General features: G+C 44.9%; 1 non-coding gene across 1 annotated transcript; it reads left to right on the top strand.

Annotated features, from left to right (window-relative positions):
- Positions 1–7,491: 7,491 nt before the first annotated feature.
- On the top strand, positions 7,492–7,565 carry TRNAR-UCU. The gene has a single exon. It is a non-coding gene; the product is annotated as a tRNA-Arg (tRNA).
- Positions 7,566–18,088: the final 10,523 nt, after the last annotated feature.

Below are 18,088 nucleotides of genomic sequence, written 5' to 3'. Positions count from 1 at the left end.
CAGAGCCTTTGATGGTAAGGATGGTCTTGGCCGCAACTGGGTCCAGGTCGCATCCCTGAGATTCCTCAAGTCACACTCCGCAGGGAGAAAGGGGAAGCAGTCAGCAGGACAAACAGTGGTGATGGGCAAGCCGAGGTCAGGGCAACAGGCAGACAAGGATAACCGTGGGACATGCAAATAGTCAGGGGCACAGGCAGACAAGGAAGTCGGGAACAAGCCAAAACGGTACACGGAAGATGAACAAAGCACTCTGCAAACAGGAACTAGCAACTATACTGCAGACAGGAACTAAGCATAGGAACACTGTTGAACAGCACTGCAGACCTGTAGAGCAACGGTTAATATAGGCTTCCTGGGATGGACTAGGGTGGAGCCATACAGGAAGAGGAAGTGATAAAAAGGGAAACCAGAACAGGGTCAGCCTCTAATGAACACATGGAGATCAGGTAAGCAGACAGACTTGATGCATATTCATGACACTGACATTTTTTCAGGGAAAAGGTTTTTCCCCCTGTAAAAGGTGCTTTGCTTGTAAAAACACCAACTATATGGGCCAGAAATGCTCAAAGTTTATTTCAAATGTGACCAAAAAAGAATATAAAATCGATGACCTCATTACGTGCCGAACGGAGGGGGTCGTTTATGTTTTGGAATGCCCATGCTCCCTACAATATGTAGGGCGCACTAAGCGACCTATGTGGAAACGAATGAGGGAGCATGTCCAAAATATATTAAATGGCTTTCCAAAACATTGTGGGCCAGATTCATGTACAATGGCGCATCTTTGGACCGGCGTAGTGCATCTTTTTTACACTACGCCGGACCAGCGTGGAGAGGCAGGTAGGGTATTCACAAAGCACTTGTGCCTAACTTTGCACCGGCCTAACTTAATTTCCTCGGCGTAAGTGGAAGTGGGTGTGACCTTATGCAAATGATGTTCTGAACGTGGAGCAGTGATTTACGCCCGGCGTATCTTGAACGGAGCATGCTCAGTATGTTCGTTCCCTTCTGAGCATGCTCACAACTATGCCGGCCCAACTTACAGAGATACGCCGGCCCAACTTACGCCCAGCCGATGCAAATGTACATCCAGTTTTATTCCCGCCCCAGGGAAGGTACATTTGCTGTGAGATGGCTACTCCCGTTCCCCACAGGCAGAGGAGGAAAAAAAACTTTAACACCCAGGAGATGTCAGCCCTCATAACAGCAATGGAGACTTATGACCAGGGCCGCCATCAGGGGGGTACATGCAGTACACCTGTAAGGGGCCCGGGGGTCCCCAGGGGCCCAGATGGGAACCCCCCTTTTTTTTTTTTATATATTTGTAATAATATTTTTTTGATGGACAAGAAGGCCTGGCTTGCAGTCTCTGCTCTAATTCATTTCAAAGGTGTTCTATCGAGTTGAGGTCAGGACTCTGTGCAGGCCAGTCAAGTTCCTCCACCCCAAACTTGCTCATCCATGTCTTTATGGACCTTGCTTTGTGCACTGGTGAGCAGTCATGTTGGAACAGGAAGGGGCCCTCCCCAAACTGTTCCCACAAAGTTGGGAGCATGAAATTGTCCAAAATGTCTTGGTATGCTGACGCCTTAAGAGTTCCCTTCAATGGAACTAAGGGGCCAACCCAACCCCTGAAAAACAACCCCCCACCATAATCCCCCCTTTCATCAAATGATTTGGACCAGTCCACAAAGCAAGGACCATAAAGACATAAATGAGTGAGTTTGGGGTGGAGGAACTGGACTGGCCTGCACAGAGTCCTGACCTCAACACCTTTGGGATCGAATATTCCGATGGACGTGTTTTGTCGTATAATCAAACCGTCTGTACGCTCCATCGGACAAAAGAGCAGAAAAACTACGTAGTTTCGTGAATGTTGGCTGAAAAAGTTCTGCCGTCTGTATGCAGAACAAGTTCACGGCCAGTGCCTTTCGGACAAAAATATATATAATTATTATTATCATTATTATTATTATTAAAGGGCCCAGAGGTCCCGGATGGAAAGCCCCCTTTATTTGGTAATTTATTTTTATAAAGAAAAGGGGGGTTGCCATCTGGGGCCCTGGTGGCCTCCGGACCTTTAAGGGGGTTCCCATCCGGGCACTCTCCAGCTGACTTGAGCAAGTCTGGTGCAAAGTTACCCCTGCTTTTATGAGGGGTAACTTTGCACCGGAATTTCCAGTTACGCTCACCGGGAGTAGCCTGCGCCGGTCAAACGTAGTTTTGTGAATCGGCATATCTCCCTCATTTGCATATTTAAAACCAAAAAACCATGGCTACGCCAGATCCGTCCAGTGTAAAGATGCACCCACGCCGCTCCGGCGTAGAAAAGTTACTCCGGTAGGAAGAAGTCTATTTTGAGGCGTATCTGGTTCTGTGGGTACGGTGCAGAGATACGCCGGTGCAAATCTGCACTTACGCCGCGCATCTACCAAAAAAACGGTGTAAGTGCTTCATGAATCTGGCCCAGTGTGTCACGGCACTTTGAAGTCTGTCATCAAAACAAACCCCAAGGGGATGAAATTTTGGGCTATACAAAAATATAACCCACATTGGCGAGGAAGCCATAAAGTGAGGGAACTCAGCAAATCTGAATCCCGTTGGATTTTTGAGATCAAGTCTTTATCGCCCAATGGTTTAAATATTGATTTTGACCTCAATTGCTTTATTTCAGATTTTTGATATAATATATATATATTTTTATATATATTTTTTTGTCAGGTTCCATTATTATCTGTGAGCCACTGGACACATGGGTATCAATTGATTTGATTTTATATATAATATTTCTATAGTATTTTTATACAATCTAATTTCAAATTTTAATTAATATAGTACATGGGATATGTATATGGATATATTGTGTATATATATATTGATTGGTTGTGTGGCGTGTCAGTCTGACACACGCAACTCTGATCTAGGTAAAGGGCCTCTGACGGAGGCTCTTTAGTACGTGATCAGCCATGTCCAATCACAGCTGATCAGGAAAAGCCAATAGACACAAGTAGAGGAGAGCTGATCAGCTGCTCCTTTGACAGGGGGAGTCTGTGCTGATTTATTATCAGTGCAGCCCATCTTGAGGATGCCTACACTGGACTAATAGGGACACCACCAGGACCACAGGGATGCCCCTTACTTGGGACCACCAGGTATGCCACCCATGGCCACCAGGGATGCCAATCAGTGCCCACAATGGATACCAATCAGTGCCCATAATTGATGCCAATCAGTGCAAACCGCTAATGCCTGCCAATCAGTAATGCCCATCAGTAACATCCATCAGTGCCACCTATCCGTGCCCATCCATGCCACCTATCAGTCCCCATTAGTCCAGCATATCAGTGCCCATTTGTGCCGCCTTTCAGTGCCCATCAGTGCCACCTTTCAGTGCCCATCAGTGCCACCTTTCAGTGCCCATCAGTCCCACATATTAGTGCCCATCAGTGCCACCTCATCAGTGCCGCCTTATCAGTGCCCGTCAGTGCAGCCCCATCAGTGCCTGTCAGTGAAGGAGAAAATGTACTTATTTACAACGTTTTGTAACAGAAACAAAAAAACATATTTTGGTCTTATTTTTATTTGTTTAGCAGACAATAATAATCCCAGAGGCGATCAAATACAAAATCTGGTGCAGCTCTGCATAGAAACCAATGAGCTTCCAAGTTTAAGGCCTCGTACTTGTGCGATGACAGACATCCCATGTGATTCGCACCGCATTGCTGTGTAGATCACATGCGATGTCTGTGCGATGCAAATTCAGCCATACAAACTGTATGGCTGAAATCGCATCACATTCGCACCAAAATGGTGCAGGACTATTTTTTTTGGTACGCACTGAAATCGGATTGCATGGGTGTTCCGATTCCTTCACCATTTGACAGCTCGCACTGCGATCTGCGATCTTCGGTGCTCTCAATGTGAAACATTGTGAGATTCAGGTGTGATGCAGGAACCGTCACTGAATCGCAGGGTTTCCCGCATCGCACCTGTGTGAACCGGGACTTAGACCCCATACACACTAATAGATTTTCTGCAGATCATTTTTCGGCATGAAAAAAAACTTCATCGTTAAAACTACGTTGCCCACACACCACGTTTTTAAAAAAATGCTCTAGCAAAGCGCGGTGACGTACAACATGTACGACGGCACTATGAAGGGGAAGTTCCATGTGGATGACGCCACCCTTGCTTTAGCAGATTCCGTGTTAGTAAAAGACGATTCGCGCTTTTCTGTCCGTTACAGCGTGATGAATGTGCTTACTCCATTACGAATGGTAGTTTTACCAGAACAGATCATTTTTTACAACACGAAAAACGACATTGTTAAAAAGGTCGTTAAAAAATGCAGCATGTTCGGAAAAAAAAATTGACGTTTTTCAGAACCCGAAAAATGATGTGAAGCCCAAACACGATAATTTTAAATTACATTTTTTAAAAACAACACGGCATAAGAGTTGCAATTTGTATGCAATCAGGCAGGCCCTTGAACTACATGGTTTTGATAAATCTGAAGACAAAAATCTGCAGAAAATCTAATGCCGCGTACAGACGGTCGTTTTATGCGATGTAAAAAAACGACGTTTTCTGTGAAGTAAAAAACGACGTTTTTGAAACCTCAATTTTCAAAAACGACGTTGCCTACACACCATCGTTTTTTCACAATGCTCTAGCAAAGCGAGGTTACGTTCCCCACGTTTTTGCCATTGAAGCTCGCTTCATAACTAGCTTCTGGGCATGCGCGGGTTCAAAAACGTTGTTTTAAACGTCGTTTTTTGCTACACACGGTCAATTTCTGTGACACAAAAAAACAACGTTTTGAAAAACGACACATGCTTCAATTTTGTTTTGTCGTTTTTTACAAGACATAAAGCAACGTTTTCCCCCACACACGGTCAATGAAATTGACGTTTTTAAAAACGTCGTTTTTTTACATCGCATAAAACGACCGTCTGTACGCGGCATAATAGTGTGTATGGGGCTTTGCTGTCAAAGCTTAATTGAACAATCTAGAATCTGTTTGGCTACTAGAGATGAGCTTTATATATTGTTTTGCATGGAAATTTGTTGCAGAAGAGCATCCAATGACCACGTGGTATTGCCGACCATATGCACATATGCGGCTTCGGATTTAAAGGGTTATACAGGCATCATCCTGGTACTGTTTTTTAGAGCGGGTGGTCGGCTCTTCAGGGGTAACAACCAATGCTGCTAAAACCGCTCTCAGCTGTTATCCTGGAGTAGCGAGAGGGGATGTCCCCCCTCCTGCCGCTCTTCCCGGGCCTCCTGTCCCACCAGAAGACCCGATCCGTGATCAGGCACTTTCGCCAGCTAAAGTGAGACTTGAAGGAAGCCGGAAACGGCTTTGTTCCAGTCTTTTCTCTGTAAACACGGAAGCGAACTCACAATGTCACTTCCGGTTTACTCAGCTGCCAATGGAGCTGTTTAAAAAAAAATACAGTATTCAGAATAGTCATTTTTGGCGATCTGAATATTTTGAAGTGCAAAGGAGGGATTTGGGGTCTTTCAGATTCCCAATCCCTCCATAAAGAGTACCTGTCACCAACTATTACTGTCACAAGGGATGTTTACATTCCTTGTGACAGCAACAAAAGTGATATTTTTTTTAAATTTAAAGTGACAAAGTAAAAAAAAAAAAAAAAAAGAAAAAAAAAAATTTTTTAAAGCGCATGCGTCCTCGTGAGCTCGCGCACCAAAGAAAACGCACATGTAAATTGCGCCCGCATATGTAAATGATGTTCAAATCACACATGTAAGGTATCGCCGCGATCATTAGAGCGAGAGCAATAATTCTGGCACTAGACCTCCTCTGTAACTCAAACTTGGTAACTGTTATTTTTTTTTAATGCGCCGCCTATGGAGATTTTTAGGCACCGCAATTTCAAAGAATGACATGTTGGGTATCTATTTACTCTGCGTAACATCATCTTTCACATTATACAAAAAAATTGGGCTAACTTTATTGTTTCGTTTTTTTTTTAATCCCTAAAAAAAAATATTTGCGCAGCGTTTTTTTTAAATGCAGTGTGATGTAAAATATTGCAACGATTGCCGTTTTATTCTCTGCTAAGTGTGTATATATATATATACATATAAAATGTTTGGGGGTTCTAAGTAATTTTCTAGCAAAAAAATACAGATTTTAAATTTCAGAAATAGGCTTAGTCATGAAAGGGATAGACACTGTTGTGCTTGTGCTCTGCATGCTTTAATGCTGCCAGGCATACAGTGATTTTTCTGTACAAGAGACTGGATTGCAATTTAAAATCATGTGTGGCCGAAACTGTATTGGTGATTAAAGCCAAAATTTAGAAACACTAATGCCCTGTACACACGATCAGAATTTCCGAAGGGATAAAATCCGATGGAATTTTCCGTCAGAATTTCGTTCAAGCTGTCTTGCATACACACTGTCAGAACAAATTCCGACCGTCCAAAACACGGTGAAGTAAAACACTATGACGAGCCGAGAAAAATGAAGTTCAATGTTTCCGTGCATGCGTCGACTTGATTCTGAGAATGCAAGTTTTATTCTCAGTCGGAGTTCCACACAGACGATCAGAATTTCCGATCGGAAAAAAATAAAACATGTTCTATTTCTAAATTCCAATGGAAAAAAGTCCGATGGGGCCCACACACGGTCTGAATATCCGATGAAAAAATTCCGTCTGACTTTTTTCATCGGAAATTCTGATCGTGTGTACAAGGCATGGATTGGATGGATACATAGACATACAAGTAGATGTCAGCCTTGAGATACATAGATGATTAGATATCAGCCTTGAGATACATAGATAAATAGATATCAGCCTTGAGATACATAAATAGATGTCAGTCTTCAGATACAAAGAAAAACAGATGTCAGCCTTGATGCTAGCATATCAAAGTCCAGTATTGATCTTTGGCCATGCTTCCCATGTCATTCTCTCTTGCATAAGTGCCGTGTCCTCTGTAACAGCAACCCCTCTGTTCTTCCTCTGCAGTATTCCCTGTGTAGGGTGATAGCCCCTCCCGTAGCATTTGACATAGGACCACACAAATTCCAATAACCTTGTATACATGTCATGCAAATTCCTGTGCATGTTTTGTCTCCATCCCAGCCATTAAAAGAGCTGTCAACCTGCTCTGTGATCCTGACGTTGAAGCTTGGATCTGTCACATTTCCGTATCTAAAACATCCTGCAGTCCACATCGTCTTTTAGATGTCATTGTTCTCAGATCTGCCAGAACCATATTACAGTTCTCTATGTAGTGATGCTCCTGCGTTCCTAATTAACACATTCCTCCCCTCCCTAGCCAGCTCCAGTCTTGTGGCGTGGAAGCACTTGTGCTGAGCTACATTCCTGCATCCTGATTTTACAGCATTCCCTGGTACAAGGGAGGATGCTGAGATGATGCAGCAGTGATGCTGTGGATGCAGAAGGTATATCCCTTTTTCAGAGCTGGTGCTGATGCTGAGCAAGCGGTGAGGTCTCTGTGGCGCAATGGACGAGCGCGCTGGACTTCTAATCCAGAGGTTCCGGGTTCGAGTCCCGGCAGAGATGGTCCCTGCCAAATTCTTTTGTTTTTAAATAAGAACCCGTATTAATATATCAAATTAAATTTACCACGATCATCAGTTGGAGATATCAGATGATTGTTTCAGCAAAGATGCTTGCACCACACTGAATAGAATTTCTGTAATCATTAAAAAAAAAAAAACATGTAATTAAAGAAATAGCATATTTATAATATATTTTTTCATGTTATTAAAAAATAGCATATGAATAATATATTTAACGGTATGTTTGCTGAGAATATTTTAAATACAATTAAATACACCGGATTGCTATTTTTTTCTTGTTAAACTTGAAGTTATGAAAAATAACAATGTGGTCCCCAAACTAATGCATATTATTATTGATCTAGTTTTATTGTTAAAATTAAGAATATCATTTTTTTTTTTTCGAGACAGTAAAGAAGAGGAGCACTTAGGGAAAAAGGTGAGATATAAAGGAGTGGGAAGAGGAAAGAAAAAGGTGAGAGGGGGGAGAGACAAATAAAGAGGGAGAGGAGGAGGTGTGTGAGTTTTTTATTTTTAACTTTAAACTTTTTATTAAGGTGTGTGTGTTTTTGTGTGTGTGTGAGAGAGAGAGAGAGAGGGAGAAAGATAAAGAGAGTGAGAGGTGTAAGAGAAAGAGAGGGAGTGTCAAAAAAATGAGAAAGAGGTGTGAGGGAGATTGAAAAAGGGAGAGGTGTAAGAAGGGGAGTGATAGAGAATAAGAGTGGGGGTGAGTTATTACTCACCCCCACTCTTATTCTTTATCACTCCCCTTCTTACAGAGGGGGTAAGAAACAGAGGGCAGGGGAGAGAGAGGGGTGAGAGAGAAAGAGAGCATGGGAGGGTAAGAGAGAGAAAAGGGTGTGAGAAAAGAGATTTGCCATCATCTCAACGCTTCACAGAGCAATCCGCACACATGGTCATACGGAATGGACGTATGTAACAGGAGCTCCGTATACTTAGTCAGAGCTCTGTGGTGGAGCAGGCGCTTCCCGAGTCTGCTCTCACCCAGGGCCAGACAGACAGACAGTTAGGCAGCAAGGATCCTAGGACAACCGATCCTCCATCCCCCCCTGACTTTCCCTCCTTGGCCTCCTCTGCCTTCCATAGGCAGCTTCTTCTAAGATAAGGCCTGCACTATCTGGCCTGGTCTGTCCTCCAATCTGGGGATCAAATGCGGCCGACCTTTTCAGGATAAGCAGCGGCTTAGATCCTGGGATTCGGACGACCAACACCCCCCCTCGGCACCCCCATCGCATCCCTAACACCCCACCGTCATCATTTTCCCCATATCCCCCGCTATCCCCCACGGCCATCCTTCTACCATCTGGGGCCCGTGAAAGCCCCGCTACTGGATCGCGGCTGCCGCTACTGGATCGCGGCCCCCGCATCCAGGAAAGTCCGCGGCTTCAGCCGCGGCCTAGCGGGACTCCCTTAAAACTCTCCCTGGTCACTGCATCCTGTCACACACCACACATTCAAAACTTCCCAGGCCCCAAAGGACTCTCCTCCGTCTCCCCTGCAGGGCCTTCTCTCTCCCCTCTCACTGTCCTCATACCCCCAGCCCCCGGCTCGGGCCTAGTCCTGATCGGTGGCCATCTTGGTACTCCCATTCAAGGGAGTTTCACCCTCACTCACCCTTACCTCCCCCTCCACAGTCTACCTTGCCCTGAAATCAAGGTCACCCAGGGGCACGTATTCCCCACGCCACCATCCACAAAGGAATTGATCCAGGGTTTCTTGTCACCGGTCGCCAGCGAGGGATCAGGAAGGAATTTTTTCCCTGGTCGTTGCAGATTGGCGCAGCACGCCTGTTTTTTTTTGCCTTCCTCTGGACCAATTCGGAGAAGGAATAATTAAACGAGTCATGGTTTCACTTAAATATTCTTCCTCCCAGTGCCCACAAAGCCCTCTAACCAACATTCACTTCCCTGCATCTTTCTGCAACCATGGGTCACTTGAAATACTCTGCAGAAACCATCTGGGAAATAAAACCATTCGCTTCCACACTTCCAACGGTCACCAAAAAAGCGCTAAAAAGTGAGCAACTGTTAAGAATCAACCAACGATTAACAGTAAAAAAACGCATACAGGTACCCCAGCCCAAACGCATATCATGCGCTTTGGTTAACACAAGATCGGCAGTAAAACACCGGCAAGAAATCTTTGATTTCATCCTCCAACACGATCTAGATTGCCTCTTCATCACAGAAAGCTGGCTCACAGCTGATTGCAACACCATTCTGGAAGAACTGGTGCCAGCAAATTATCGCATTCAAATGCAGAACAGAGTGGGGCAAAGAGGGGGAGGCCTGGCGGTGATCCACAAGACTCACATCTCGATCACCAAACCAGTCCTTCAAAACTCGCTTCCATTCATGGAAACCCTCACTCTGCAGCTGCAAACAAATCCCCAAGACATGGTCCATATTCTCCTTTGTTATAGACCACCAGGCCCAAAAACGCACCTTCTCACGTCGCTGACAGAGTTCATCTCCTTATACACCCTAAGCATCAAACACCTTTTTGGTGCTTGGGGATTTCAATCTCTGGGCCAACTCCTCGTTGGACCCCGTCGCCGACGCTTGCATCGACCACCTGGAAGGATTAGGTCTGCAGCAACTAATACTAGCCCCCACCGATGCCTCAGGTCATACGCTCGACCTCATTTTCAAACAAGATTTGGAAATTGACGTCCTGGAAATCGAGCCGCTACCATGGACCGATCATCATGCCATTACGTTTAAAATCACCACCAACGCCAGCCCAAAAAAAAAGACAAAACCGGTGACAACGCACTGGACTAGATCGCAAAAGAAGCTCCACTCAGAACTCTTCAAAACAACACTAGGGAACAAAATAAAAACAATTCAACAAAAACAAACAGCCACAGAAACTCTTGACGCCATCAACAAGGCGCTACTACAGTCAGCTGACTTGGTGGCACCAAAACGCGAAACTTGCGTCCGAAAAAACAACTCCAGCTGGTTTAATGACCAACTGACGTTGCTAAAACAAGAGCGTAGAAGAGCAGAAGCTGCCTGGAAAAGGAGCTCTTCGCATTAAAATCCACACCATCTACAAGACAATAACAAAGAAATATCATAAAGAAATCTTTATGGCCAAAAAAAATCACTTCTCCAACATCATCGCCAATGCCCTAAACCGCCCCTGCGAACTCTTCAAGCTGGTTTCGCAGACTATGAATCCTGCTTGTTTAGAGGCCCCCAATTCTGATTCACAAGAATTTTGTAACAAATTATCGGATTATTTCATCAATAAAATTTAAAAAATCCGGGAAAGCATTCAGCAAAATGGAATAGTCACCAACCCTTCCCCAAATACCCAACCTAATACCCACATAAACCCGCCGCAACCCCCAAAATTTACTCTAAAACCCATTACTATCAATACCACAAAAAACATCATTGGGACTCTGCGTGACAGCACAGCACCCAATGACATCATTCCCACTAAACTGCTGAAAGAAAGTGCCGATATACTGGCACCAGCTATCACGCAGCTTATTAACCAATCATTCAAGGAGGGCATGGTGCCCACCTTGCTGAAACAAGGTGCAATAAAACCAATCCTAAAAAAAAACACCCTTGACCCCAAAGACCCAAACAACCGGAGGCCCATAACAGGTCTAAATGTCTTCTCCAAGGTAATGGAGAAAGCAGTTGTACAACAGCTGCAACTGCATTTAGACACCCATAAATTACTCGACCCGTTTCAATCAGGCTACCGTCCGGGCCACAGAACAGAAACGGCGCTGCTTAAAATATGGGATGACGCTTTAGAGGCCGCAGACGAAGGAGAATCTTGTCTCCTGATACTGCTGGACCTAAGCGCGGCTTAGTAGCCGGAGTCGCGGAAGATGTTTTACCCTGGTTCTCCTTCTTCTTGGAAAACCGATCACAAATAGTGAAACTGGGATCTTTCACTTCTGAAAAACGTACGGTGTCATGCGGAGTCCCTCAGGGATCTCCCCTGTCGCCCGTATTGTTCAATATCTATCTGCGCCCCCTCTTTGAAATCATCAGTAACCAGAAGTTACTCTACCACTCCTATGCAGACGACACACAACTGTATTTTCGCATCTGCAACAAAAAGGATCATTCTCTTGGACTAGAGAAATGCCTCACTCTGATAGATAATTGGATGACATCCAGTTATCTCAAACTTAATGGTTCAAAAAACAGAACTTCTTCTGTTTCATGCTAATCGGAAAAGTCACCCCGCATCAACGTGGACCCCCCGCCCATTATGGGCAAAATCATCACCCCTAGCCCCAAAGTCAAAAGTCTCAGAGTCATTTTTGACACCTACATGACAATGGATGCACAAATAGGGTCAGTAGTCAGCGGATCCCACCATCTGCTGCGCCTACTACGCCGTCTCACCCCCTTTATCCCGAAAGAGGACATTGCAGTTGTGGTGGGAACTATTATCAATTCCAGACTTGACTACGTAAATTCCCTCTATCTAGGACTCACCAAATCACTCGTCTGCAAGTCGTTCAAAATACGGCCGCCTGATTAGTGACTGGAAAAAAACATGGGAATCAATCTCACCTTCACTGAGATCCCTTCATTGGTTGCCAGTAAAAGACAGAATCACTTTCAAGGCACTCTGCCTTACGCATAAGTGTATTCAAGGAAATGCCCCCCAATATCTATGCGAAAAAATAAAAGCCCATAACACCAATCGCATTCTACAATCCACAAATCAAAACCTCCTTCAAATACCCAAAACCAGATACAAGTCCAAAGGAGATCGAAGATTTGCAGTCCAGGGACCTCGCCTGTGGAATGCACTACCAACTAACATCCGGCTGGAGTCGGACTACTTGGCCTTCAGAAGAAGGATTAAAACCCATCTCTTCTGAGGTCAAGGGGTTTCCTTGCCCATGAAAATAGAAACAGCGCCCAGAGGCGATTCAGTTCGCATGTGTTGCGCTTTTACAAGTTTCTCACTCACTCACTCAGAGAAGAAGAGAGAGCGAGAAAAAGAGACTGAGGGGGTAAGAGAGAGAGAAAGAGGAAAAGATAGAGACAGAGAAAGGGGAGGAGAGAAAGCAATATGAGAGAAAAAGAAAGAGAAAAAAGAGAGAAGGTGTGTAAAAGAAAGTAAACAGTGAGTGAGAGAGGCGTAAGGCCCCGTACACACGACTGGGATTGATCCACAGATCAGTTCCAGCAGATAGATCCAGTCGTGTGTACGGCCTAGCGGACATTTTCAGGTGGATAAAAATCTAGCCGACGGATTTTCAGCGGATAAAAATTTCTTAGCATGCTAAGAAATCTATCCGCTGGAATCCTGTCCACCGGACTTATCCGGTCGTCTGTACAGACTCACCGGATAAGTCCGTCCGATCCCATCCCTCGCATGCGTCGTAATAATTCGACGCATGCGTGGAAGTATTTACCTTCCAGGGTCGCGCACGTCGCCGCATCATCGTCGCGGCGACGGCGCGGCCACGTCACCGCGGATGTATTCCGCTGGGATTTTGATCTGATGGTGTGTACAGCCATCAGATCAAAATCCGCAAGAGGATTTATCCGCTGGAAACAGTCCGGCGGACCGTTTCCAGCGGAAATCCTCTCGTGTGTACAAGGCCTAAGAAAGAGAATTAGAGAGGCTTTAGAAAGAGATAGCGAGAGGTGTAAGAAAGATGGATAAAGAGAGAGAGAGAGAGAGAGAGAGAGAAAACAAAGGTTTAAGAAAAAGAGATAAATGGAGAGATAGTGTGTGTGTGTGGGGGGGCTGTATACAAGAGAATAGAGAGAGAGAGAGGTGAAAGAAAGAGAGATAAAGAGAGAGGGTGTAAGAAAGACATAGAGAGAGAGAGAGTTGTAAAAAAGTGAGCTAAAGAGAGAGAGAGGTGTAATAAAGAGACATAGAGAGAGAGAGAGAGAGAGAGAGAGAGAGAGAGAGAGAGAGAGAGAGAGAGAGAGAGGGGGTGTAAGAAAGAGAGGTAGAGGGCGAGAGTTGTAAGAATGAGAGATAAATAGAGAGGTGTAAGAAAGAGAGATAGAGAGAGGTGTAAATAAGAGATGTAGAGAGATATGTAAGAAAGAGACACAGAGAGGGAGTTGTAAGAAAACAATATAAATAGATAGAGAGAGATGTAAGAAGGAGAGAGAGAGAAAGGTGTAAGAAAGAGACATAGAGAGAGACATAGAGAGAGACATAGAGAGAGACATAGAGAGAGAGACAGAGAGAGAGACAGAGAGAGAGACAGAGAGAGAGACAGAGAGAGAGAGTGTGTTAGTTGTAAGAAAGCGTTAGAGAGAGAGAGAGATGTAGAGAGAGAGAGGTGTAAGAAAGTGACGTAGTGAAAAAGAGAGAGGTGTAAGAAAGAGACATAGAGAAAGAAGTGTAAAGAAAGAGATGCAGAGAGAGGTGTAAGAAAGAGACATAGAGAGATAGATGTAAGAAAGAGATGTGGAGAGAGAGAGAGAGAGGTGTAAGAAATAGAGCAAGAGAGAGAGAGGGATGTAAGAGAAAGAGACATAGAGAGGTGTAAGAAATAGAGAGAGAGAGAGAGAGAGAGAGAGAGAGATGTAAGATATAGAGAGAGAGAGAGAGGTATACGAAAGAGATATAGGTGTAAGAAATAGAGAGAGAGAGAGATGTAAGAGAGAGAGAGAGAGATGTAAGAAAGAGACACAGAGAGAGATGTGTAAGAAATGAATGTAGAGAGAGAGAGAGAGAGGTGTAAGAAAGAGAGTGAGGGGGATTATAAAAAATAGATATATAGAAAGAGCGAGATGTAAGAAAGAGAGAGAGGGGGTGTAAGAAAGCGAGAGAGAGAGGTGTAAGAAAGAGACATTAACCGTTAATAAAAGCTGTAAGGGAGCACTTCAGTGGGAGGAAGAAGTGGCTTAACCTGCTAAAGTCAGAAAATGTTACCCACAGTTAACCACTTGACAACTGGGCACTTAAACACCCTTAATAACCAGACCAATTTTCAGCTTTCGGTGCTCTCACATTTTGAATGACAATAACTCAGTCATACAACACTGTAACCAAATGAAATGTTTGTCCTTTTTTTTACCACAAATAGAGCTTTCTTTTGGTGGTATTTGATCACCTCTGCGGTTTTTATTTTTTCCGCTATAAATGAAAAAAGAAAGAAAATTTTGTAAAAAAAATGAATTTTTCTTCATTTCTATTATAACATTTTGCAAAAAAGTATTTTTTTTTTCATAAATTTGGCCTAAAATGTATACTGCTACATATCTTTGGTAAAAAAAAAAAATTGGGTTATTATTTAGTCTGGGTGAAAGTTATAGGGTCTACAAGCTATGGTACCAATTACTGAAAATTGATCAATTTGATCACATCTGATGTACTGACAGCCTCTCTCATTTCTTGAGACCCTAACATGCCAGAAAAGTACAAATACCCCCCAAATGACCCCTTTTTGGAAAGAAGACATTCCAAGGTATTTAGAAAGAGGCATGGTGAGTTTTTAGAAGTTGTAATTTTTTCCCACAATTCTTTGCAAAATCAAGATTTTTTTTTTTTCACAAAATGTTCATATTCGCTGGTTATTTCTCACACACAGCATATGCATAACACTAATTACACCCCAAAACACATTCTGCTATTCCTCCCGAGTATGCCGATACCAAATGTGTGAGACTTTTACACAGCGTGGCCACATACAGAGGCCCGACATGCAGGGAGCACCATCAGGCGTTCTGGAACACCCAGACCAATTCTGACATTCCTCTCCTACATGGAAAAATCATCATTTATTTGCTAGAAAATTACATAGAACCCCAAAACATTATATATATGATTTTTTAGCAAAAACCCTAGAGAATACAATGGCGGTCATTGCAACTTTTTATCGCGCACGTTATTTTCGCAGCAATTGTTCGAATGTGTTTTTTTGGAAATAAAACGGTTTTGTGCTTTTAAAAAAAAAAAACATTAAAGTTAGCCCAATGTTTTTCCATAATATGAAAGATGAAGTTACGCCGAGTGAATAGATACCCAACATGTCACCCTTCAAAATTGCACACGCTTGTGGAATGGCGCCAAACTTCGCTACTTAAAAATCCCCATAGGCGACGCTTTAAATATTTTTACTGGTTACATCTTTTTAGTTGGAGAAGAGCTCTAGGGCCAAAAGTATTGCTCTTGCTCCAACGTTCGCAGCGATACCTCACATGTGTGGTTTGAACACCGTTTTCATATGTGGGCGGGACTTACGTGTGCGGTCGCTTCTGTATACGAGCACGCAGGAACAGGGGCGCTTTAAAAAATGTTTTTATTTTTATTGTTCATTTCACTTTATTTATTTTAGTTTGATACGTTTTTCCCCAAAAATAAATGTTTTGATCACTTTTATTCCTATTACAAGGAATGTAAACATCCCTTGTAATAGGAATATAGCATGACAGGTCCTCTTTACAGTAAGATGTGGGGTCAATAAGAGTCAGAAGAGGCACCGGAGGGAGAAGGGATGGGAGACGTCCCCTTTCGCCTCCCGTAAGAACAATCAAGAGGTGGAACAGCCGACATGATTGTTCTTATGGTGTAGGGAATCGCCGGCTGAAAAAAATGATATCTGAATGATGCCTGTAGCTGCAGGCATCATTCAGATATCCCTGCACAAAGTCAAGGACGTCATGACGGCCGGTGGGCGGGAAGTGGTTAAAACGCATTTTTTTCCCAGAGTATTTTCTGGGTATTGCAGAGTATTGGTGTTGGGGTATTGCAGAGTATTGGTGTTGGGGTATTGCAGAGTATTGGTGTTGGGGTATTGCAGAGTATTGGTGTTGGGGTATTGCAGAGTATTGGTGTTGGGGTATTGCAGAGTATTGGTGCGGGGGTATTGCAGAGTATTGGTGCGGGGGTATTGCAGAGTATTGGTGCGGGGGGTATTGCAGAGTAATTGCGCAGAGTAATTGCGCAGGGGTATTGCAGAGTATTGCCGGGGAGTAATGCAGAGTATTGCCGGGGAGTAATGCAGAGTATTGCCGGGGAGTAATGCAGAGTATTGCGCCGGGGAGTAATGCAGAGTATTGCGCCGGGGAGTAATGCAGAGTATTGCGCCGGGGAGTAATGCAGAGTATTGCGCCGGGGAGTAATGCAGAGTATTGCGCCGGGGAGTAATGCAGAGTATTGCGCCGGGGAGTAATGCAGAGTATTGCGCAGGGGAGTAATGCAGAGTATTGCGCAGGGGAGTAATGCAGAGTATTGCGCAGGGGAGTAATGCAGAGTATTGTGCAGGGGGGGTATGCAGAGTATTGCGCAGGGGGTGGTATGCAGAGTATTGCGCAGGGGGTGGTATGCAGAGTATTGCGCAGGGGGTGGTATGCAGAGTATTGCGCAGGGGGGTATGCAGAGTATTGCGCAGGGGGGTATGCAGAGTATTGCGCAGGGGGGTATGCAGAGTATTGCGCAGGGGAGGTATGCAGAGTATTGTGCAGGGGGGTATGCAGAGTATTGCGCAGGGGGGTATGCAGAGTATTGCGCAGGGGGGGGGGGTATGCAGAGTATTTCGCAGGGGGGGGTATGCAGAGTATTTCGCAGGGGGGGTATGCAGAGTATTTTGCAGGGGGGGGGGGTATGCAGAGTATTTTGCAGGGGGGGTATGCAGAGTATTTCGCAGGGGGGGGTATGCAGAGTATTGCGCAGGGGGGTATGCAGAGTATTGCGAAGGGGGGTATGCAGAGTATTGCGCAGGGGAGTAATGCAGAGTATTGCGCAGGGGGGGTATGCAGAGTATTGCGCAGGGGGTGGTATGCAGAGTATTGCGCAGGGGGTGGTATGCAGAGTATTGCGCAGGGGGTGGTATGCAGAGTATTGCGCAGGGGGGTATGCAGAGTATTGCGCAGGGGGGTATGCAGAGTATTGCGCAGGGGAGGTATGCAGAGTATTGTGCAGGGGGGTATGCAGAGTATTGCGCAGGGGGGTATGCAGAGTATTGCGCAGGGGGGGGGGTATGCAGAGTATTTCGCAGGGGGGGGTATGCAGAGTATTTCGCAGGGGGGGTATGCAGAGTATTTCGCAGGGGGGGTATGCAGAGTATTTTGCAGGGGGGGGTATGCAGAGTATTTCGCAGGGGGGGGGTATGCAGAGTATTGCGCAGGGGGGTATGCAGAGTATTGCGAAGGGGGGTATGCAGAGTATTGCACAGGGGAGGTATGCAGAGTATTGCGCAGGGGGGTATGCAGAGTATTGCGCAGGGGGGTATGCAGAGTATTGCGCAGGGGGGGTATGCAGAGTATTGCGCAGGGGGGGGTATGCAGAGTATTGCGCAGGGGGGGTTATGCAGAGTATTTCGCAGGGGGGGTATGCAGAGTATTTCGCAGGGGGGGGGTATGCAGAGTATTGCGCAGGGGGGTATGCAGAGTATTGCGCAGGGGGGTATGCAGAGTATTGCGCAGGGGGGTATGCAGAGTATTGCCGGGGGTATGCAGAGTATTGCGCAGGGGGGGTATTACAGAGTATTGTAGGGGGGGTATTGCAGAGTATTGTAGGGGGTAATGAACAGTATTGCAG

Source organism: Rana temporaria, chromosome 13, assembly GCF_905171775.1.
Source record: "Rana temporaria chromosome 13, aRanTem1.1, whole genome shotgun sequence".
NCBI classification, from domain to species: Eukaryota; Metazoa; Chordata; class Amphibia; order Anura; family Ranidae; genus Rana; species Rana temporaria.
The sequence above is the reverse complement of the archived record's forward strand: the minus strand, read 5'-3'. Positions and strand labels throughout refer to the sequence as shown.